This window comes from Microplitis mediator, chromosome 9 (assembly GCF_029852145.1).
Source record: "Microplitis mediator isolate UGA2020A chromosome 9, iyMicMedi2.1, whole genome shotgun sequence".
In the NCBI taxonomy this organism is placed as follows: Eukaryota; Metazoa; Arthropoda; class Insecta; order Hymenoptera; family Braconidae; genus Microplitis; species Microplitis mediator.
The window spans coordinates 16,073,880-16,099,300 of NC_079977.1; the positions used below are offsets into that span (position 1 = coordinate 16,073,880).

General features: G+C 27.4%; 1 long non-coding RNA gene across 1 annotated transcript; it reads right to left on the bottom strand.

Annotated features, from left to right (window-relative positions):
- Positions 1 to 215: 215 nt before the first annotated feature.
- On the bottom strand, positions 216 to 2,160 carry LOC130674626 (uncharacterized). The gene is made up of 3 exons (XR_008991086.1): positions 1,937 to 2,160; positions 1,071 to 1,547; positions 216 to 863 (listed from the first exon to the last, which is right to left on the bottom strand). It is a non-coding gene; the product is annotated as an uncharacterized LOC130674626 (long non-coding RNA).
- Between the last annotated feature and the right edge of the window lie 23,261 nt (positions 2,161 to 25,421).

Below are 25,421 nucleotides of genomic sequence, written 5' to 3' on the forward strand. Positions count from 1 at the left end.
CTAATTTTTCATTTTATTATTTACCACTTATTCGATTTATGTATATAATAAATTAATTTATACTTGCGAATAAATAATATTTTATATTAATTATTGGTCAATGGGATAGAATTTATAAAATGGGAGTTAAAAACTTTTAGTATTTTTGTGAGTAAAAAATCAGTATCTAGTATACTAATTTGTCATTTTATTATTTACCACTTATTCGCTTTATGTATATAATAAATTAATTTACAATAACGAATAAATAATATTTTAAGCTAATAATTGATCAGTGATATCGAATTTATAAAATAAAAGTTAGTAACTTTTGCAATTTTTAGGCTGGAAAAATCAGTATCTAAGATAGCGATTCTTAATTTGACCAATCATTACTTTTTAATAGATGTACGCCATAAATTAATTAACTTTCACTAATAAGTCACGTATTTATACCTAAAAGTAATAATATTTACTTACTTTTTGAAATAATTGCTAATAGTTTTTAGGAATCTACAAAAATTAGTAAACTACTTTGCAAAAAGTACATAATAGTACTAATTATTGATAAAAGATTCCACTTTTTACTATTATTTATTAATTTTTAATATTCTGTTTTTTTCCGTGTACCTTGTAAGTCTTCGAGTATCTGATTTTGTTATTGCTGCTCAAGTGCTTCATCATTTTTCCTTTTTTTGCGAATTTCTGATTGATGCAGAAGATTCCTGACTTTATCAGGTAATTTTCCACGTGGCCCGATCGATTTGTGAGTTAGTGAAATTTTATTACTTACTGGTGGTGTATAATAAACACCACTCAATTCATTTGGAAATTCTTCTTTGATTTTTTTTTAAATTAAATAATAATGTTTCCGCGTCATGACACTAAAAATGATGAATAATGAAACGATCAATAGTTTGTAAATAAAAAAAAAAAATAATTCTGAGTTTGTGTATTCATGATGAAAAATTTGATTGAGTGAAAATAGTTAAAAAAATAATTAAGTTTTTTTATTATCATAGTTTTTCTTTTACTATTTGAGCCATAGTGAAAAATATTATGATTTGCCAATATGTTTAATTGCTACTTACTTTGTTTTGACTTTTAGCCACGGATATAAATGTCGTCCAATGACATCAACTAAACATTGTTGCGACTTAGATGATAATTTTCCTGTGGCATTTAAGTCTGTATAAATTTCATTACCCTCGGGTGCCTTGTCTAGTAAGTCTTTTAAATTCAAATCCACGAAATTATTCAACAGCAGCAAGTCATTTAACTCATGATCTGATTCTTCTAAATTTTGTGCAGGGGCATTGTCATTATTATTAATATCAACTGGCGCATCACGCTGCGAATGAATACATTTAAAAATAGAAATGAAATGTTTAAAATTTAAATTTCAATATGTTAACATTTTTTTAACTATAAAAATAAGAAACTTTTATTTTCTGCACGCATAGTCTCAATTTTTTGTCGAACTTTAATTCTTGTGGCCATTTGCGGACACATTTCTTTTAACTCATTTTCTGTCAAATCTGATAATAACTCGATTGTCATTCCATTGTCTAATAAAATTACAAACAAATTAATTAATTCACATACAAATAATGCCTTCATCAAATTTACATTTATAAAGTTGATAAATAAATATGCTATCAATTTATATGAGTGTAAATGTAGCAGACATGAGTCAAATTTAAGATTATAAATAAAAAGGTTAAATTATAAAAAAAAAATTATTTATAAAAAATGTACTTATTAATTTCAAAATGTTTTAAATGCACAATTTTTATAAAATTAATTTTATTAATTACTTACTCGATTTATTAATTATTTTGTATTTCTCTGATGTCTGCTACATTGAAACTCACTCAATTATTCGTATTATTATCAATTATTGGTTAACCTATAAGACTAAAAATAGCGAAATCATAAAAACCACATTATTTTATACCTGTAAATTTTTCAATAATTTCTACGGGAATCTGCCACTCTCTCAACAAATTAATTAATTTTTCTGCTTCTGTAAGTTCCGCCATTTTATTGGGTTGAACCACAAGAATAAAACGCTTGATGTAATTTTGAATATTTATTGATGGGTATTCTCATACAGTTTAAATTGTAACAATAACCACACAAATACTTTACTATAAGACAAACGAAACGGACGTAGTATACTGTCCACATATGTATATAGATACAAATGTATAGGTATGTAGTTAACACGGAAGAAAGAGAGAGCCACAATAAAGGTTGTGACCAATCACTCTTTCTTCCGTGTTAACTACATACCTATACATTTGTATCTATATACATATGTGGACAGTATACTACGTCCGTTTCGTTTGTCTTATAGTAAAGTATTTGTGTGGTTATTGTTACAATTTAAACTGTATGAGAATACCCATCAATAAATATTCAAAATTACATCAAGCGTTTTATTCTTGTGGTTCAACCCAATAAAATGGCGGAACTTACAGAAGCAGAAAAATTAATTAATTTGTTGAGAGAGTGGCAGATTCCCGTAGAAATTATTGAAAAATTTACAGGTATAAAATAATGTGGTTTTTATAATTTCGCTATTTTTAGTCTTATAGGTTAACCAATAATTGATAATAATACGAATAATTGAGTGAGTTTCAATGTAGCAGACATCAGAGAAATACAAAATAATTAATAAATCGAGTAAGTAATTAATAAAATTAATTTTATAAAAATTGTGCATTTAAAACATTTTGAAATTAATAAGTACATTTTTTATAAATAATTTTTTTTTTATAATTTAACCTTTTTATTTATAATCTTAAATTTGACTCATGTCTGCTACATTTACACTCATATAAATTGATAGCATATTTATTTATCAACTTTATAAATGTAAATTTGATGAAGGCATTATTTGTATGTGAATTAATTAATTTGTTTGTAATTTTATTAGACAATGGAATGACAATCGAGTTATTATCAGATTTGACAGAAAATGAGTTAAAAGAAATGTGTCCGCAAATGGCCACAAGAATTAAAGTTCGACAAAAAATTGAGACTATGCGTGCAGAAAATAAAAGTTAATAATTCGTTATCTTTTATTTAATCATACTCAAGTAACTGTGCTATTGTTGTAATGACAACTGATATTTCTATACATACCTGTATATGTAGAAATGATATGTTTATTTCACTACCGTTGTCTATTTTTCAGTACGATAATGTAGCTAAGGATGTCAATGACTCTCGTGCTATTGATTATATGATTTGTAATGAATCATTAAATTCAGATCGAGCGCATTTATCACTAAACTGCGCTATATGCCACCAAGCGATTAACAACTTTGAAGATTGTGTTGTACACTTAGCCAGTATTCATAATATAACCCGTCAGTTTGTTTGTCCGATATCAAACTGCTATAAACCTTATCACTCTAAACATAGTTTGAAATATCATCTAAACAATAGCCACCATTCCAAAAACGTAATATCAGTATGGAAAAATAAAAGATCGATTTTTATTAAGAATAAAATTGAATCAAATCATAGTGAAACAGGCTCACATAACATCAGCATGGATTCAGAAGGTTTTAATAATTCTGATAATAGAGAGAATACTGAAAATACTTTTCATAATGCGGAGAGTGAAGAAAGGGAACCGTCAAATATCGAAAATAAATATTTTATTCAAATTGAACAATTTATATCTCAACTATACAGCTTTCTCAATATACCAAGATCGTTTATACTATGGAGGGTAGAGGTACCTCTACCCTCCATAGCTTATACAATCTTTAATAAAATTAGTAGAATCTTTAGTCTTTACTGTTGTTACAGATATTTCAAAAATTTTTAATAATGTTGATCATGACACGCATAATGCAATAAAACAAATGATGTTGATCATATTTCAAATAAAAAAACTCATTTTTGCATTTGGGTACGGAGTATAGGCGTCTTCAACATTTCCAACAGTCTAAATGTTATATTAAACCTTCAGAAGAAGTTATTGTTACTGAAAAAAAGGAAAAAAAAATTGACAATAAGATAATTTTATCTTTAAAAAATAAGAATGCTTATATTGTTCCTCTTGATAAAACTTTAAAATTGTTTCTGGAGCTACCTGGAGTTTTCGAAACAATTTGTAATTATCAAAAAAAGTTAATACAAGAAAAAAATAAAAATAATTCCATCTTGCGAAATATTGTTCAAGGTAGCTTATGGAACAAAGTTAGTAAAAATTTTGATGAGGATCAGATTTTATTGCCTTTGATAGCATTTTTTGATGATCTTGAAACCGGCAATCCTCTCGGAAGTCATGCTGGAAAAAACAAATTAGGGGCTGTTTACACTTCTATAGCCACAATACCACCAAGTATGTCAAGCCATTTGGAAAATACATTTCTAAGTCTTTTATTTTATTCAAATGATAGAACAACATATGGCAATAAAGCAACGTTCAATAAATTTATCACAACTTTAGAAAATTTAGAAAAAGTTGGAATTCAAATATCTATTAACAATCAAGAATTAAATGTTAAGTTTATTATGGTAACGATGTCAGGTGATAATTTGGGGCTCCATAGTGTTCTGGGATTCTTTGAAAGTTTTAATGCAACTAACTTCTGCAGATTTTGTTTAATAAATAAAACTGATTCAAGAACTCAAGTATCAGAAAATACACACAGAAAAAAAAAATTCTTGATTCGAGTAAATTTTTCTTTATCCAAGAAATTTTTTAGCAGGTAGAATGGAAACCAAAAATTTCTTGAACGAAGTAAAATAATTTCTTGAATTTTAAATCTTGAATTAAAAAAAAAAATCTTAATTGAATACATCGGTTACACTTGGCCCAATATCACAGCGACTTATTTTAAAAATTTTTGTGTCTTAGTATAACAAAGATTTATCTTAGCCTAAATATGTCACTTTCTTAAACCAAGAAATAAAAATAATTAGTAGAAGAGAGTGATACTCTTCATTAGAGACATATGATGTTCTGAAACAATAAACGGCGTCAACTTGAACTAAAAATAAAAGTAGTTGGTTTAAAACAATTCAACTCTTGGTTCCAACAGTATTCTCTTAGGCCAATCACAGTAACAATCTCAGGCGAAGGTTACTAGAGTCTTAAGCCAAGAAAGTTTTCTCTTGGATTTTTTCACTAGCGCTTCTACTTTTTTCTCCTCCCCATTGTTAGGAATAAAAATTTCTCTATCTTTGTCCTTCTAGATAATTAATTTTAATTGATATGTACGTATAAAAAAAAACTTTTTATTATAAATTTGTTTTTTTTTTTTACCGGATTTTTATAAACAAATTTACTTTTTTTATACATTGCAAGCGTTTTGTGAGAATTTCATATACTGTGTTCAGTATTCAATTGAAATGGAAACCGAAATTTTTTTATTTAATTACAACTAATGGTATTCTGATTTAAAAATTTTTTTGAAGCTACAATCCATTGCTATTATCTCTTTTCTCCAAAATAGTGTTTAAGATATTATTGCGACTAAAAAACATCGCAATCAAAATTGTATTAAGGAGAGGAAAAAAATGTAAAGGAGAAATCTAAGAAAAAAGTGAATATAAATGTCATAGTTTTTTAATAAATTAATAAAAATATAACAAATTCATAAATTATGATTTTAATATATGAAATCGAATACAGGTATATAATTACAGTAAAACCTGTGTACACTGACCACTTACGGTTCTCGATAAGAGTGGTCATTGTATGCAGGTGGTCAATGTACAGAGAATGAAAAGTGGGGAGAAATGATAGTCAAGGATGTAAGAAAAGGTTAAAACATAAACAAGAATTTAGCTTGAAATATTATTTTTATTTAGAAATGTAAGAAAAGTAAGTAGAATTAAGGAAAGGTTAAAACATAAACAAGTATTTAGCTTGAAATATTATTTATACTCAAATAATAGTCAAGTTTAGTTTGTTTTAATTTACTAAGCTTCTTCCTAATCCAGTCCCCTTCAATTTGATTATACAAAGTAAATAGACTATCCACATTTGAATAGTTTTCTTGGTTACAAAATTGAATTAAATTTTTAACACATTTCAATGCGGTCATTTGTACAGGTTTTACTGTAATTGTATAAAAATTTTTAAAGTTTTTATAATTGTTATTCAGATCTCAAGAAGTTAATGGTGTGAAATTTTACATATTTTTATAAAATTTTACAAAGTTTTACAAAAATTTATAAAAGTTTATAAAATTTGAAAAAAACTTATGAAATTTCATATGTCATTTCTTTCTATTCAAATAAGCCATTTATTAACTATTAAGAAATGGCTTATTTGGCTCTAATAAATCTCATTTAACAAATCATTTATTAACTATTAATAAATCTTATTCGGCTCAAATAAATACCTCTAACAGTGTACAGATGCCATAAGGGCGTATACCTGCAAAAATTACCGCAGATAAGCCATAAGGGCGTATACAAATTTTTTTTTCGGAAATTGACGTAATTCTGTTCAATAAGTATAATAGAGACGAAAAAAATTTCGTGTCCGGAACCATTGTGATTGTGACCTAAAAGTATAAGAATGATAGAAAACGTTCGAACTTAAGAAATTTTTTTTCGTTAGTTGAATAAAAATTTTAATTTTGAAAAAAAAAAAAAAAAATTTTTCCAAGTATGAAAAAAAAAACAAAATGTTAAAAAATTTTTTTTTGTTAGCATTAACTTTTAGAACATAATTACGTCGATTCCCGGAAAATAATTTTTTTTATACGCCCTCATGGCTCCTGGTACCAACGCCGGGAGCCATAAAGGCGTATAAAAAAAATTTGATTTTTGGAAACAAATTTTTTTGTCTCTGTTATACTTACATAATATAATTGCGTCAATTCCTAAAAAAAAAAAAAAATTTTATACGCCCTTATGGCATCTGTAACGCAATATGTTATGTACCTCATTATGATATTATCAGTTGCTCAAAATTATGTAAAATTTCATAAAATCTTATAAAATTATATCAAATTTCGTATGAAAGTTTTTAAACTCCATATTTCGATAAATATATTATCTATTCATTCGCGACCACGTACGTGGCTTGGCGCAGTGGATAGCAGCAAGGACTTTAAATCGAATGGACGTAGGTTTGAGCCCAGCAGTCGCCAGAATTTTTTCGTCAATAAAAAATACAATTAGTCTGTCTCAGTAATGCCTTTATCCATTAGATCAATGTGTAAGATCAAATTGCAATTTTTTTTGAAAATCTAATATTTTTTTTGAAAAATTAATGGCGACTGTAGAATTTTATGAAATTTCATGAAATTTTATAAATTTTCATAAAATTTCATGAAAAAATTTCATCCCGGGAAGGATCTGCATAAATTAAAGGCTGTAAAAGGAAACTGGTGTATATGTGTGGAAGTTAGTGTTCGAAGGCTACTTTTGTTCATAAGAAATTTTAAACCAAGGGTCATAGGCAATAAAATAATTTAGTCCAGCTGTGAACCACATATACTGTTTTACATCCATAAGTACATAAGCCAAATGAAAGTTCGAGAAAAAAATATCTCTGGTTTAAGTAATAAACCATACAAACCTATCTGTGTTATAAAAACCTAGGCTCATATTGAGAAAAGTAGCTTTCATTTACAGCTTAATCCAAAAAGGTTTTCGTCAACTTTTACGTTTAGAAAATATGAATTCTCCAGTACAGGCTACGTGCAGCAAGATTAGAATGTTTTGTAGCCTTTTTCTCTTGGTTTAAAATTCTTAATCAAAGTTGCAACAAGTTGAGTAAAAAAAAAATTTTTTTACTCAACATTTTGAGGTGGCCCACTCGTTTTTAAAATAAATAATTGATTAAACGGTGTTGGGAATTTAGGTATGGTAATCGTGAATGAAACAAATCAATTTATTGAACAAATGAATATTATATCTTTTATTAAAATACGCGCTCTAGGGTATGTCTTCACTCGTAAAAGATTTAGCTTAGACTAACTTATTCTTTTAATATTATTTAACACTGAGGTCCAACAACCTCTCCTCCTTTTGTATAACAAAGATCTCTAAGTTCAAAATATATATATATATATATATATATATATATATATATATATATATATATATATATGAGTGCAAATGAAGAAAAACATATTGCCCTGCATTTACTTGGAATCTCTCGTCGACCCAAGTACCTAAGGCCATAAAATTTGATTCATGCTAGCATTCTTTTCCTTAAGTAAACATATACATATTTTGAACTCAACTTAAATATATACTACGACTTAAATGCAACACTCTTCGAACAGAATATTTAGAGAAGAGAAATATTAAATAAAATATATATAAGAATAAAGATTGATTTTTGTACAGAGAATCCAACAGGTATCAATCGATCCAAAATTTTATGAATCGTCCAGGAAACCTATAGATGAATGATCGATTTTATAAATGTTAACTAACATTTTTTATAAACAAATATGTTGACAAACTTTTCAAAGGCGTTTTTTCAATATAGGTATCAATCGATTCCAAATTTTATGAATCGTCAAGAAAACCTATCGATGAAAGATCGATTTTTGAAATGTTAACTAACATTTTTTATAAACAAATAAGTTAATAAACTTTTCAAAAATCGTTTCGACAATATTGGTATTAATCTTGCAGACAAATTAATATAGTTTTACCGACATCCTTTTTTAACACACCAGTTTATTCAGAAATTCATGTCGATACGATTTTTTAAAAGTTTATTAACTTGTTTCTTTATGAAAAAAAAATTAGCTAACATTTCCAAAATGGATCATTTATCGATAGGTTTTCCAGACGATTCATGAAATTTGGAATCGATCGATACCAATATTGTCGAATTAATTTTTTAAAAGTTAATTAATTTATTTGTTTATAGAAAAAAATTTGTTAACATTTTAAAAATCGATCTTTTATCGGAAGATTTTCTGTACTGTTCGTAAATTCGGAATCGATTGATACCAATATTGTCGAATCGATGTTTTAAAAGTTAATTAACTTATTTGGTTATAAACAAAAATTAGTCAACATTTTTAAAAAAAGATCTTTTATCGATAGGTTTTCCGGACGATTCATGAAATTTAGAATCGATTCATACCAATATTGTCGAATCAATTTCATTAAAAGTTTATTAACTTATTTGTTTATAAAAAATGTTAGTTAACATTTCAAAAATCGATCTTTCATCGATAGGTTTTCTGGACGATTCATAAAATTTGGAATCGATTGATACCTATATTGCCGTAACGATTTTTTGAAAGTTAATCAAGTCTTTAAAAAAAAAAGAATAAATTATAAATAAGAATGAAAAAACGAATTACTCCGGTTATCTGAGCGGCCGCTTGCTATTATTATTATATGCCTCACATTATTATTATTACCCCCATTTTTCGCCGACAACGGTTCGAGGGGAATGACGCACACGCACTGTCTCGGAGTTGAGTTCAAGTCCCCGTAAAGCTCATATTTTTTTAAACTTGTAAACTAAATTTTTGCATAAAATAAAATTTTTTGAAAAAATTTTTTATTTCGCATCGATTTTATGGTGCTGGTCAAAGTTTTATATTCAAACAAAATATGTTTTTTCGAATTTTAACTATTTTTTAATGCATAAATTCGAAAAACTGCAAATAATTCTTATAAATTCAAAAAAATTTTTTTTAGCTTAGCTAATTTTTTTGCTTACAGTAGACAACAATAGCTGTAATTTAAAAAACAAAAAAAGTAAATCGAATGGTTTTTCAAGGAGTTACAGCTATTTGTTTATAAGCGCTCGAGCGGAACCGCGCTTTTTTTCATTAAAAAATTAATATCTCGTAAACTATTGGTCGTAGAGACATAGGGTTGGGCTCATTTTGTTCGTTATTCAATTCTCTAAATTTCATACGCAGCATGTCTCGACTACTTTTGTGTAGTTTCTGAGATATTTTAATTTAAAGCTCAACGCTAAAACGCTATTTTTTAAACAAAAAAAAAAGCAACACTTCCCACATACACACAAATGTTTAAAATATTTTTCTGAGTATTTAAAAAAAAAAAAATCCAAAATCGGACCATTTTGTCGAAAAGTTGCCAACAAACCCCTTTTTTTTCCAGGCCGACTGGACTATATATTAATACCGAATAGTCGGTAGTCGGTTGTTGCGTAGCCTAGTAACCGACTAATTCAAATATTAGAATTTGTACCTTAGACAAAAAAAAAATTTTTTTTACTCAACATTTTGAGGTAGCCCACTCGTTTTTTAAGTGAATAATTGATTAAACGGGGTAGTTCTAACGAAAAAAATTTTTTTTCGTCCGAAACCGTGAAAAACATCTCATAATTGTCGAATGTGATTTTTTTTTACTTCACTTTCATTTTAATTCAAAAGAAAATGCTTTTCATTTTTGGATTTTTTACTTAAATTACAAAAATAATAGAAAAAAAATTTTTTCAACTTCTGACTTTCAATTAGCTTTCAAGGGGACACCCTACAGATTCTAGAACACCATTTATATATTTTTACTACCACCCCCCGGGTCAAAAATAAAACTTGGTTTAAACTTGGTCGTCTTAAATCGTGACTAAGTAAGACCAGTTAAGTCGAAACCAAGACGAATTGCGTGAGTTCAATTACTTGAGAACGGCCGGAAGTAAAAAAAATAATAATGGTGTTCTAGAATCTGTAGGGTGTCCCCTCGAAAGTCAGAAGTTTAAAAAATTTTTTTCCTATTACTTTTGTAGTTTAAGTAAAAATCCAAAAATGAAAAGCAACTTCTTTTGAATTGAAATGAAAGTGGAGTAAAAAAAAATCACATTCGACAATTATTCGATGTTTTCCACAATTTTGGACAAAAAAAAATGTTTTTCGTTGGAACTACCCCGTTGGATCAATTATTTATTTAAAAAACGAATGGGCCACCTCAAAATGTTGAGTAAAAAATTTTTTTAACTTCCCGCTGAGAAAATCGAAGATTTTCAAAAAATTCGGGAAGTCATTGGTTTTGTCCCGATTTTCAAAAACCGGGTTTTCATCATATGTCGACATTTGAAGGTACTAGGATGCTACTCTGGCATTTTCAGAGCGATGTCTGTATGTATGTATATATATATATATATATATGTGTGTGTGTGTGTGTGTGTGTGTGTGTGTGTGTGTGTGTGTGTGTGTGTGTGTGTGTGTGTGTGTGTGTGTGTGTGTGTGTGTGTGTGTGTGTGTGTGTGTGTGTGTGTGTGTATGTGGATGTTAACCTCTCATATCTTTTTGATGAATGAACCGATTGAGATGGTTCTTGCGGCATTCAAAAGATATTTTCTGAACTTAGATTTTCAAAAAAATTTTAGACCATTTAGTCAAATAAACTCTGAGATTTTTAAGAAATACGAAAAAAAAAAAAATTTTTTTTTTCGTTTTTTTTGGATATTGTGAAAACTGTTGGATCGATCAATTCCAAAATCTAATCAGCTCTAGAACTGGATAAAAGCTTTCGATTGCCACCAAGAACGTCTCAATCAGATAATCCGTTCAAATTATATCGTTGACGAAAGAACCAGTAGAGAACGGTTTTTTGCAAATATCGTCGGGACGACGAAACCAATCATTTTCAAAATTTTATCAGCTCTATACCCCAATAAAACGCGCCGATTGCCACCTCTTAATCGGATAATCCGTTTGAGAGATATCGTCGACGAAAGAATGAAAAAAAAATAGTTTTTTTTCGTTTTTCGTGAATATTTCGGAAACTATGGGATCGATCAATTCAAAAATCCTATCAGCTGCAGAACTCGATAAAATCATTCGATTGCTGCCAAGAACGTCCCAATCAGATAAACCGTTCGAGAGATATCGTCAACGGGATAATAAATGTTAAATCAATATCTGCTTTTTTCATTGAATAACATAATAATTACTGAACAAAGTTACTCAAAACTAATATGTTCTTCTTTATATAAGTCGATGGAAGTGATTGCCTAAAAATCGTCATGTTCGCTCGTATCAGATATATTTACACGATATAGATACAACGTCTCATGTGAATACTTATTTTTGAGCTAATTATTGAACATAATTGTGAACAAATATAAAAAATGCTCATTCATTTATTATTTTAGATTCTAAATTTTTAAACTTTAACATAAATCGTAACCCTGTTGAGCTTGAAAAGCTCATAAAAAAGGGAAACAAAGGTATCTTCGAGCTCGAAAATGTATTCACAACAATGTTTTAGAGATCAAGGAGCTCGAAAACAGCGGGAAGTTTTAGGGCTGGCCCGCAGGGTCAACCGATAGACAGATTTTTTTTCCTTGAAAATGTTTTTTTTTTATAAGGTACATATTCTGCCCCCATGCTGAGAAAAAAAAAAGTTTTTCTTCAACCCACCCTAATATATATATATTAGGGTGCTTCAAAAAAAAACTCTAATTTTTTTTTTTTGCTCTTACCCCATAAAACGTTAGTGGTTGCCGAGAAAAAAATCCTCCCAAAAGATGGGCTCTCTAGCTCAACTCTAAGAGGTCGCTATTTTAATTTTAATTTCCCATCTGATTAACACGTAAAAATTTATTTTTTCATTCAAAGTGTAATTACTCATAAGCTGCTCAATGTTTTTCAAATTTATACATAAACCTTTAAAGCTGAGTCCTCAAGCTTTCCAAAACCTGATGGCAAGTCATAATTACCATTATTCAAATTTAATTACTTTTTTCCTATAAAAAATTTCTAGACTAACTATCTGTGCAGTTATACACTACCGTCGAATTTAACCAAATTCAGTACATATCATACTAACTCCAAATACAGCAACACTATAAGTAAGTATATTTTTATTTCTTAGTTTATATAAATCTATTTTAAATAGATATTTTACATAGGGAAATTCCGCTCATTAGGTCTGTTAGGATCTTATTCAGTATCCGATTATTTACTTTTACATCTATTGTGGGTTTCTATCGTAAGCTATTTTCAGTTATAGTTCTATGCTTACTAATGCACTACTAGTCTTCGAAATTGCCGTGCTTTGGTTCTTAAGAAATAACACATAAGGTAGGTTTTATTGTTTCCACTTTGTTACCTGCAAACTTTGAGGTCCACTTCCCTTCTTATACTTGTTATTTTCATATCCTAATCATAATATTTTTCTGTGTTTAATAATACGGGTTGTCTGTTTACATACTTCATTACTCTAAGCCTGGGTTGAAAATTTTTCAATTTAAAAAAATAAAAAATAAATAAATAAAACAAAGTTTTAAATTGTTATATGCTTTATTTAAGTTTTTATAATTTATCTAAAACTGATTAATTAATAATTAAATCTTAAAAGGGTTACTTAGAATAATTTGATACTTTTTTAGTATGCAGATACAGCAATTCGACGATGCAACTATTGAAGATACAGTAGAAAATGCTCCTCCAATACTATTGATCCAAGGTGATTCGTTATTGGATCAATCAGCTAGATGTGTAGTAGCGGTCGAAAAAAATATAGTCTGCTTCCCAAAAGATATTTTGGAAGGAATACTGATAACATTCTTACAGTATTAGATATTTGGCCTTAAATATCCTGATGATCTCATGAGGACGTTAGAATTTATTCAAAGGTATTTTACATCAATTGGTGTTTTATATAATGTAATTGTCTATTGGCAAGGTGCGCGACGAAAACGACATCTGTCGACCGCATTAAATCATCCTCAAAAAGCACAGAGAGAATACGGAAAGTTTTTATAAACAAATAATTAAAATTTTTAACGATTGCGAAATATATGTGTGATACCACATTTGAAAGGTGGAAAAATATAGAGTAGATTGTACTGAAAAAAATAAGTATAAAAAATTTTAATAAATACAAAATAAATAATATTTTGAACGACATAAGGTTAGCTTGTAATAATAATAATAACAACAATAATAGTCATAATAACAAATGAGTTAAAATAATTATAATTATAATTTTTTCAAAGTTAAAATTATTAATTTGCATTAAGTAAAGAAATTGAAGTGATTTAAATTATTCGTAATTTTAAATTTTAAAACTCAACAATTAAAAATACTTTGGGTTAAAAATTTGTAATTTAAAAAATTCCCCGTAATAATTTTTAGCCAAAGATGAATATCATGGATGGAAATGTATAAAACTTGCAATTACTATTTCTGTCAGTATTTTTGCAATTAACAACACAACAACTACTTGTCCTTATTTTTTAACATTCCTTTCATTTAACTATTCACAAGACAAGTGCGATTTAACGCGTATTTCGTCCACTGCAGGCGCTACAATCGATTCGATTGTCCCCACCCTATACTCCACACCCTGCCAATAGTGAGATAATATCAATAATGAGGAAACTAATTCATGTTAAAACTATTTTCAGAGTTTTGCTAGACATCAATCCAGCTTATCATTGCAACAAAAAAACGAAGAAAAAAGGGAAACAACAAGTCAGTAACTATTGCGCGGGTGTAAAAAATTGGACAATTATTTAGACCCATATCGCAGAGATTAAAGAGAACATCTGATCGCGAATGGAAAATTTTATAGAATTAAGTAAAACTGTATATTAATATTTTTAAATTTTAAGAAATAAAACTATGAAATTTAATACTTCCATTTTATTTTTAATATTTTTTGTTAAAAATTTCATAAAAGTGTACGAATTAATATTTTGAATAATGTTCTTAATTTTACAAATACTTGACTCAATATTCAGAAAAATTACATTGATTTTCATACTTAAATAGATCTAAAATTTAATATATTTTTCCGTATGAATTTTCATAAGCTTACTAAATTTTTAGAAATCTTTCCTTATAAAATTTCTAAATTACAGATTCTTAAATTTCAAGACAAAGTTGTGTTGAAAATTGCGTTATCCCTGGTCAAAAATAAAACTTGGTTTGGACTTGGTCGTCTTAAATCGTGACTAAGTAAGACCAGTTAAGTCGAAACCAAGGCGAACTCACGCAACTCGTCTTGGTTTCGACTTAACTGGTCTTACTCAGTCACGATTTAAGACGACCAAGTCTAAACCAAGTTTTATTTTTGACCCGGGATAACTTTTTTTCTAAATTTTAAGAAAAAATTTTTAATAGTTTAATTTTTTTAAGAGTTTGACATCAAATCAGAAATAACTAGAAAGTTATGCGGAATTTGATAAAACTTTTTCAGAAAGAATTTGTAAAGAATAAAATTGTCTACAAAAAAGATTGTATAACATTTTGGGATAAGTCTGATTGTTTCGCTGGAAAAGTAAAAATATCTCGAAACTTTCTATAAGTTTGAGTTCAATACTATGTATTTCAATATTAATTAAAAAGAAATATAAAACTAAATAAAATTAATGTGAAATGAATTAATTTAAATAATCAAGATTTTTATGAAAGTAAGAATAATAATTGCTAATGTCAAAATAAATGTAAAGTGGAGGTGCCAGCTATGGAAAATCACGAAGGGGGGGGGGGGGTATCTGAAGCAGTAACAATACGGAAAGTGACAGTGGAAGGGATAATGAAGCAAAGAAACAGTGATTTTCGTATGGGAACCAGAAGACTTGGATGGAAGTGGAAGAGCGTGGTAGTAGCATTTCCCCCAACCGTAAGAAACTGTGAAACCGCCCTCTTTGAAGTCCGCACGAGAGACCCAAGGAGTCGTCAGTTGTGTCTCGAATCCCAAACTAGTAAGATTATACTTTCGTTCTACCTCTTATCCAAGTTCGAGTAGGCTGATAGCCACCTAACAAACTTACTAAAATGAGTGTTTCGATTAGAGTAGGCTGGACGCCACCTAATAATTCTACAAAAATGAGTGATTCGACTAGAGTGGGCTGGTAGCCACCTAATAGACCAATGTAACAAAATTGGAAGGAAAGACTAGGCAAAAAGCTTATGATTAATTCACTTTAAGTAAAACAACTCCACAAGATCACCATCAGTTAATAAAAGGTAAGTTGGCAAAAAGTTAATCTTTGATAATTTGATTTCCTATGAAGTATGTCATTAGAGTATTTTTCGAAATTCAAGACGTGATTCAATTAGAGTAGACTAGAGAATTACTCGTATAGCCACTGAGTTAATGAAACTTTGAAATTAACTTAGTTTTCGACAGATATATTTTGGATAAATGATTGTTATTCCCATTTGAAATTTGATGAGTTATATAATGATGTTAGTAAGTGCAATTCTGAACATGATAATTGGCGTTAAAATTTTGGATAAAATACCAAATTTTGGTACAAAGGGGAGGGAAAGTAAGTAACTTAAGCTGTTTAATAAATTCAAAATACACATCAAACATTACAAATTGTCCGTAAAAACGTTATTGTATAGAATTTCATACAATATGTAATGAAATAATTGATTCATGCGTAATTCACAATTTTATGACATTGTAAGTAAAATATTAGTTTACCTCCCCGCAAATCGGTAAGTCAATTTTACAAAAATACAAAATTACAATCAGACTATTTATTTAAAAAAAAACACCCGAGTAAATTTTTTTAATTAAAATAATTATCAAGTACTTAAGGAGCACATAAAAATAATGGTAAATTTTTTATTATTTTGTCAACAATTAATACTGGTTGACTTCTAGTTCAATAAAATTTCATTGATTGTTAAAAATTTGTCCTGTGCCTTTAAGGTGTTATTTTTGTATAGTACACTGAGAAAAAAAAAATACTTTTTTTCGTATCACTAGATATAATGAATATATAATAATAATATATATAATATAATAATATATATAATAATAATAAATAATTTTTTTGGTATCATTAGATAAGTCTTGACTTAAATTTATTCTTTTTCATAGTTTAAACTCTTTTTAATTGCCAAGTATTGAGATAAATGGATTTATCTATATCATTCGAATTACAATTAAATTACGCGAGAAAAAAGACGATCGTATTTATTTTTTTCAAATAAATTAATACTTTAATAATTCTGTCACTGAATATGACTGAATATCACTTAATATAATGAGAAAATACAATGTTATCATCTACTTAGTGATTCAAATAGAATCTTTATTTTCAAAGAATCGTATCGAAAAAAAGGATTTCTTGCCGCAAAAAATTTTAATTTGCACAGAGAAAATTTAAGCATCATGAATTAAATACAAAAATTGTCTTGGGGCGAGGAAAGATTTTTTTGGTCAAAAAATAATTTCTTGCATCAAGTAATTTTTTCTAGTTCGATACAAATTTTTGTTTTCAATTCACAATGTGATGGACAATCGAGTGCATCGAATAAATCCCAGTTACAAAACTTTCGCTTTTACATTTTAAATATTTTGTTCTTAGAAATATTTATTTTAGAAAAATAATGTATTTTATTTTATTAGTTTTGAAATGTGAAAAACACATTTGTACAGCTAGAATAAGAAAGCCAGTATAGGCTTGATTTTATGACCTTAGGTACTTGAGTTGTACAAAGAACTCCTTATTTTTTATGTACAGTACAACTAAATAGTACGGTCTTAGTTTAAGAAGAAAAACATGTGTTATACCAAGGACAATACAGAGGGTTAGACCTCACAATAAAATAGTTTAAACATTGTAGTTAGTCTCCCGCATGAAAAAACTTTATATGTGAAAACATATATGATAGATAATATGAATATTATAATGTGATATATTGTACAATATATAAAATAAATTCATATTTTTGCCGTATTAATATTTGATAATATATTGAAAAAAAATATATTGCTAGAATATATTATCAATATATGACTTTTTATGTATGTTTTACATATATATTCTAATATATCTTTTTTATATTGATATATTATATTAAAAGTAGTATATTAATTAATGTATAGTATTTTTTATATATGTTTTCCAATATATTGCAAAATATATGGTTTCCAATATATTGCAAAATATATAGTTTCCAATATATTGTAAAATATATGGCACTTTTTTTACTTTTCTTAGGTTATAGCCAGTAAATATAAGGTCAATGAAAAGAAGGAGAAAAGATAATAAATTCGTTTTTTTTTTTTTTTTTTTGTGGAATTGTGTAGAAATTGAAAAAGTATATTGAAAAAATAAAATTTTCAATATATTGCGAAAAATATAAATTTTAATATACTGGAAAAATATAATTCCAATATACCGCGAACCATATATTTAATCATAAATTCTTTCATATATAATCAATTATATAGAGACCATATACCACTAATTATATGAGTCGAAATATATGGATATATATATCAAGTTTATTATATTATACTTATAAATTATATATGGGGCATTCTATACCAAATTGGCCACTTTTTGAGGTCACCTCCTCCGATATTTTTGAAAAATTAATATGTTTTGGAGGCTGATAAAAAACGCTCTCATGAATTTTTTCAAATTTTTTCGATTACTCGTTTCCGAGATACCGATTTTTTCTAAATATGAGGTTTTTTTTTTGAAACGGTTATAACTTTGCGAAAAATATACCAATCGTATCGTTTTTTTTTTCAAATCTTCATTTTTGAATGTTCTTTCAAGAAAAAAATACGCTTTTATTTTTAATCAATTCCTTCATTGTTTATTTTAAGTTTTAAACAAAAAAAAACATTTTTTCGAAATGTATGCCCCCTTCGATTTTTTTGAAAAATTTCTCAAAAAAACTCGGATGAATCTAGAAAATTTTAAGACCAATCCGATCGTGGGCAAACAATTCGTTCTATTTTTTTTCTTAATTCGAAAACATTTTTTTTTTTCTTAAATATTATTTTTCGACTTAATTTGACCAATAAACTTTCTCAGATCGGTCTATTTAGCTGCTATGATTTTTTTTTAAATACTGTGCCGGTTGGATTATACTATTTTTTTAAGTTTTTCTATTGATTCAGTAAATGAATTTTAAAAATCATCTAAGAACTACTTATGAGTTATCTTTATAACCTAGGAAAAAAAATTTATTATCTTTTCTCCTTCTTTTCATTGACCTTATATTTACTGGCAATAACCTAAGAAAAGTAAAAAAAGTGCCATATATTTTACAATATATTGGAAACCATATATTTTGCAATATATTGGAAAACATATATAAAAAATACTATACATTAATTAATATACTACTTTTAATATAATATATCAATATAAAAAAGATATATTAGAATATATATGTAAAACATACATAAAAAGTCATATATTGATAATATATTCTAGCAATATATTTTTTTTCAATATATTATCAAATATTAATACGGCAAAAATATGAATTTATTTTATATATTGTACAATATATCACATTATAATATTCATATTATCTATCATATATGTTTTCACATATAAAGTTTTTTCATGCGGGAGACTAACTACAATGTTTAAACTATTTTATTGTGAGGTCTAACCCTCTGTATTGTCCTTGGTATAACACATGTTTTTCTTCTTAAACTAAGACCGTACTATTTAGTTGTACTGTACATAAAAAATAAGGAGTTCTTTGTACAACTCAAGTACCTAAGGTCATAAAATCAAGCCTATACTGGCTTTCTTATTCTAGCTGTACAAATGTGTTTTTCACATTTCAAAACTAATAAAATAAAATACATTATTTTTCTAAAATAAATATTTCTAAGAACAAAATATTTAAAATGTAAAAGCGAAAGTTTTGTAACTGGGATTTATTCGATGCACTCGATTGTCCATCACATTGTGAATTGAAAACAAAAATTTGTATCGAACTAGAAAAAATTACTTGATGCAAGAAATTATTTTTTGACCAAAAAAATCTTTCCTCGCCCCAAGACAATTTTTGTATTTAATTCATGATGCTTAAATTTTCTCTGTGCAAATTAAAATTTTTTGCGGCAAGAAATCCTTTTTTTCTGCGTATTTTATAAATTTAGTAGTGATATTTGGGCAGTCACGTAGTGACTGCAGCTCGTTACTATTATTATTTTTCAAAATTTTTATCTACTTCACCTTTACACAAACAAAATTTATTAAATCTAGGAATTAAAATTATTTATACCTAACTGATTATACTGTTCAAGATTTAAAATCCAATTAATTTTTTTACTTCCCTGACAGAAATCTTGATTCCTGTGGTCCATATCCTCAAAAGTTTCTTGGCCCAAGATTAATTTCTTTAAGCCAAATAATTTTTTTCTCTAGTCAAATCCGTTTCAATCATTTCAAGTCCTTTAAGGATGCTAAAAATTCACTTATTAATTTACGGTTTCAAATGGTTAAGTACACAGTAAAAAATGAATCGTCAAAGTGTAAAAAAAAGCGTATATTAAAATTCTGTGTGTTGAATTTTCAACACTTTTGTGTGTCAATTTAACACACAGTATTTATCTCGTTTGAACTGTCGCAATCGATTGATTTTTTAACACATAAAAATGTTATTTTATTCGAAAGTAACACTTTTTATATGTTACTGTCAAATCAACACACAAAATATGTTAAAAATAATCTCGACCATCACAAAAGAATTCTTAGAAAATTTTTACTTTTAACATATGCCTATGTAACATTTTTTAACACTCACAACATGTTAAAATAACACATAAATAAGTGTAAAACCTTTGTTTTACACACGAAATGTGTTGATTTTGACGGATCCTTTTTTACTGTGTAGCATTCGATCCGACAAATTTTTTCGAATTGTTTTAAATCCACTGGTGAAACCAGACACCGATACTATTTCCTCATTCAATTTATTTTAAAATGATTCAACCGTTTGAATCATTTCAAATAATTTTTAATCAGCCGTGGAACCAGAAATAGAATATTATTTTTGAATTCAATTCAATTTAAAATGATTCGAGAGTTTGAATTATTTAGAATAATTTTTAATCAGCTGAGGAACCAAAAATTGCGATATTATTTCTTAATCCATTTTAATTAAAAATGATTTAAGGGTATGGAATGTTTAAAATCATTTTAAATCAGCCGAGGGCTTTAATTCAATTTGATTCAACAAGATTCGTTTCAATGATTTAAAATAATTAAGAGTCGCCGTAATCTCAAATCATTCCAAATTAGATTTCTTAATCAGGGAGTGGTAATTCAGAGAAACTTTATACATATACATTAAATTCAAGATGGATTCGCAACAATATGTTAAGATAGATATAGTAAACATAAACAAGATTTTTGTAATTGAAACTACAATAGAATCTAAGAATCATATAAAATATACTGACTCAAAAACTATTTTCGTAAAGTATAATTTATGAGAGCCGGTGAAACAAATGATTTAGGTAAATCTTATACATAGAACAAAACCGATCTGTCTACTTTTTTTCTTACCTAAAAGAAAAATCAAAGTCAAATCTACCTGCTAATTGAAACATATACCATTCCATTAAACTTTGATTGAAAAGCTAATTTGACATTTTTATGAAAATTTTGCATTCGGAGTTTATGTACATTTATAAGTATATTTAATGATAAATAGAAAATGGCCCAGTGTAATTGTATAAAATTAAAAAAAAAAAATAACCATGGTTTTTTTTATTTAATTATTTATATTTAATATTTAATCATATGAAATATTGTTATGCCAGCTTCTTTTGATTTTGAGATGTTGTAGAAATAATTATTTTTACGTAAGAAAATGAAATAATTTTGAACAAAGATTTGGTCAACTTTTGAGCAATTGAATACGTATTTTGATCTTAAGTCCTTCTCAAGGCCAAAGTGGCAGCTGACGCACACAATCTACATAGATCTAATTAATCTTTAAGTAGACCACAATAATGATTTTGTAATGCATTTTAAATTTCCAAACTCATAAAATGTGATCATTTCATTCTTGTCTAGACAAAAATGCTTAACTCTATTTAATCAAATGAATGAAGTATTTCAATACTGGTCAGCATTTAAATATAGTTTACAAACAAAATAACTATATATTTATATAAATACATATTATTCCAGTCGAGATGAAGGATTTTGTTGGTAAGAATTTCTAGCAGCCTTATTTTTTCACAGAATAATTCTGAATGTGCTAAAAGAACGACATCCGGAAAAATCCAACAAAAAAGTGTGTTGCAAATATGTTTTTTTTTTTTTTTTTGTAAAAAAATGGTCAAAATGCCAGTTTTACGTAAATATTCAATAAACTGCAGCACATAGATAAAAGAAACCTTATCCAAATTTAAAGCAGAAAGACAATGAATAAAATTACTATTTTTACGTTCCTTCGAGCTGTGATTCGTAAATTATTTAAATGTTAATTAAGTTTCTCATCAACTCGAATTTTTTTTTTCATACATCAACTGTTTCGACGCTGAAACTTGTAGTGCAGTGTCGAAGCTGCACGCGCACTTGTTCGGGAAATTCAAAATCGGAAAATTCTTTTTTATTTTCTTGCTGAAAGATATATAAATTTTATTAAATGAAAAAATTAAACAGCAATTTACTTTTCATGCCTATAGACAAATATTAAATGGATAATTTCTTACTAGTCCAGTCGAGTTAGGCCTTCAGTCTACAGCAGTCGTTCAGACATCTTCAATTCTATCAGTTTGCAAGATATCCTAGACTTACTAATTGACTACAGAATCCCGGGAACCCTTTACAACGTCTACACTGAGATCGTTCAGGGCCCCAGCCGGATTTCTCTTTTATTTCCTCTTATTGATCACAATATGGTACATGACAATTTAAATGCATGATTTTATATTTTCATTTGGTATTTTTCTAATTTTATAAACTAAGTTATTTAGCCTATTTTCAATTTCATAAGGACCCTCCCAATCGCATTGAAGTAAATAAATTTTTTAATTATTTCCGTTAATATTGACTTTTTTTTTCCTTTTGTTTTAATTTAACTCATGATAGTAATCTCAGCAGTTTCATAAAACTTTCCTATTCATCCGTATAAAACTATATTTATTAACTCGATAAATACTTGAGGCATTACATAGCCCAGATAAAAATTTTCAAAAATGACTGTCTATACAAAATTTTTTATCTATCGTTCTTCAACACAAAATCATTAAATATACCCGGTTTATTAATTACGTCAATCGATTACACAACAAAAGAGCGGTTAGATGTCACGATATTTTTAGTTAATTTATGTTTGTATTGTTTTTTTTTAATTTTATCTAACTATTATTATTCAATAATGATACATCACCAAATGTATCCTTTCCCAATTTTAATTTGTCCACAAGTTCAATTTGAACTCCTCAATCAATTCTACGAAAATTTTTACCGTCTTTACTTGTTCCTGTTTTTTTTTTTTTAAATAAGATTATCCGTCGTTTGATGTTTCGATCACTTTTATTTTATATTTTTATCACACGCGTAGTTACTCAGACTCGCACTTTAACACAAATTGATAGAAATATTTTCACAACACTAATTCATTAATCCCGAACTTTTTATGTAGTACATCATATAAATAAATTCAAATACGCACTTTGACACCGATTAAGAAAAATATTTTTACAAAACTTAATTATTTAATCACTGAATTCATTTAAATTATTTCACGCACTTGAAATCTATATTATAAAATATATTCACAAATTTTAATTAATTCATTACCGTATTTATTTATATTACTACGCGAACTTTAACACTATAACACATATCCACGGAACTTTTTTTCAATTCATCACCGAATTTACTTATTGTACTACACGCACTTTAATATAATAACACATATCCACAAAACGTATTTGATTTATTACTAAATTTATTTAAATTCATACGCGCACTTTATCACAAATTAAAAAAAAAATATGTTTTCACTAAACTCGTTTAATCGATCACTGAATTTACGTCTTTTTTTAATATAAAAAACACGATCGTTTCAACCCTGATTAAAAATATTCATTGAAAAGGATTGAAAATTGTTTCAATTCATTTCAATCCCCCGGAGGTTTTCGAAAGTATTGGATGGAATTGATATTTCGATCATTTGAATACTTACTAATTCTTAAAATGGAATTCAAAAGCATTGAAAAGAATTCAATATTTCATCATTTCAACACCTTCCAATATGGAATTATATTGGTATTGAGAAGGATTCAGAAAGATTCAAAAATTTCAATTGATTTGAATCTTTATCAATCCCACACGTGACCCGAAATATGAAACTATTTAGGTATTGAAAAGTATTCAGAAAGATTAAAAATATCAATTCATTTGAATCTTTTCCAATTCCTCGGAAGTTTAGAAATTCTTATATTATTTTGGGATTGAAAAGTATTAATTTTATGTCCAAATGAATACCTTGGGGTATAGAAAGTATTCAAAAGGATTTAATTCTCACCTTTTTCAATCCTTTTCAATGAATATTTTTAATCAGGGAAACTTTTGCCTTTCCCATCGCGTCACGACATATATATATATATATATATATATTAGGGTGGCGCAAAAAAACCGACTATTTTTTTTTTTTCCATCTCGCATGAAAATTTGTTGGTTTACGATGTTTTAAGAAGCCTCTCCACAAATCAGCTCGATAAAAATTTTTAAGAGGTCGCTCACGAATTTTGAAAATATCAAAAATGATCGAAATTCGGATTTTTATTTCAAAAATTTTTTTTTTCTCGTGGCAGCAATAGTTTATATTTGTAAAATCATGACTATGCTGAAAATTTCAGCCCAAAATTTAAATATTTAAACGACGCTCAAGAATTTTGAATGTTTCCGAGCGCAGTCTCTTGGACGTTTTTGAGCGACCCTTAAATATTAATAATAAAGCTTCTCGATTTTTTCACCATCAATTTACATGACAATGAATGAAAATATAACCCGAGAAATGGAAATAATAAGTTATTTACATACTTTTTTATTTTTTAATCCAATTTGTAGGTTTTTTCACTTATTCAAAACTTACCAAATTTTTTTGTTTAAGACTGTCCTGTATATTTTTGGTTATGCAAAAGTTATATTTAAGTGGAATGACAATAATTGAGTTATAAAAACTAATTAAAACTATTAGTTACATATTATCAGTTAATATTCGAAATTCTTGAGCGCCGTTTAAATATTTAAATTTTGGGCTGAAATTTTCAGCATAGTCATGATTTTATAAATATAAACTATTACTGCCACGAGAAAAAAAAAATTTTTGAAATAAAAATCCGAATTTCGATCATTTTTGATATTTTCAAAATTCGTGAGCGACCTCTTAAAAATTTTTTATTGAGCTGATTTGTGGAGAGGCTTCTTAAAACATCGTAAACCAACAAATTTTCATGCGAGATGGAAAAAAAAAAATAGTCGGTTTTTTTGCGCCACCCTAATATATATATATATTTTTTTTTTTAATTTTATATTTGTAAGTATACATGACACACGAAGGTTACGCGCACTACTGACACCAAATTGTAGTAACTGGTATCTTGAATTAATATCACTTATACACTACAATAATAACACACTTAAATTAGAAATAACAACACAACAATTAACAGCAGTAACAGAAAGGCAATCAAAGATATAGTTTATTGATACAAGACATATGCTGTTAAACTGTCAATATAAGACTAACTGA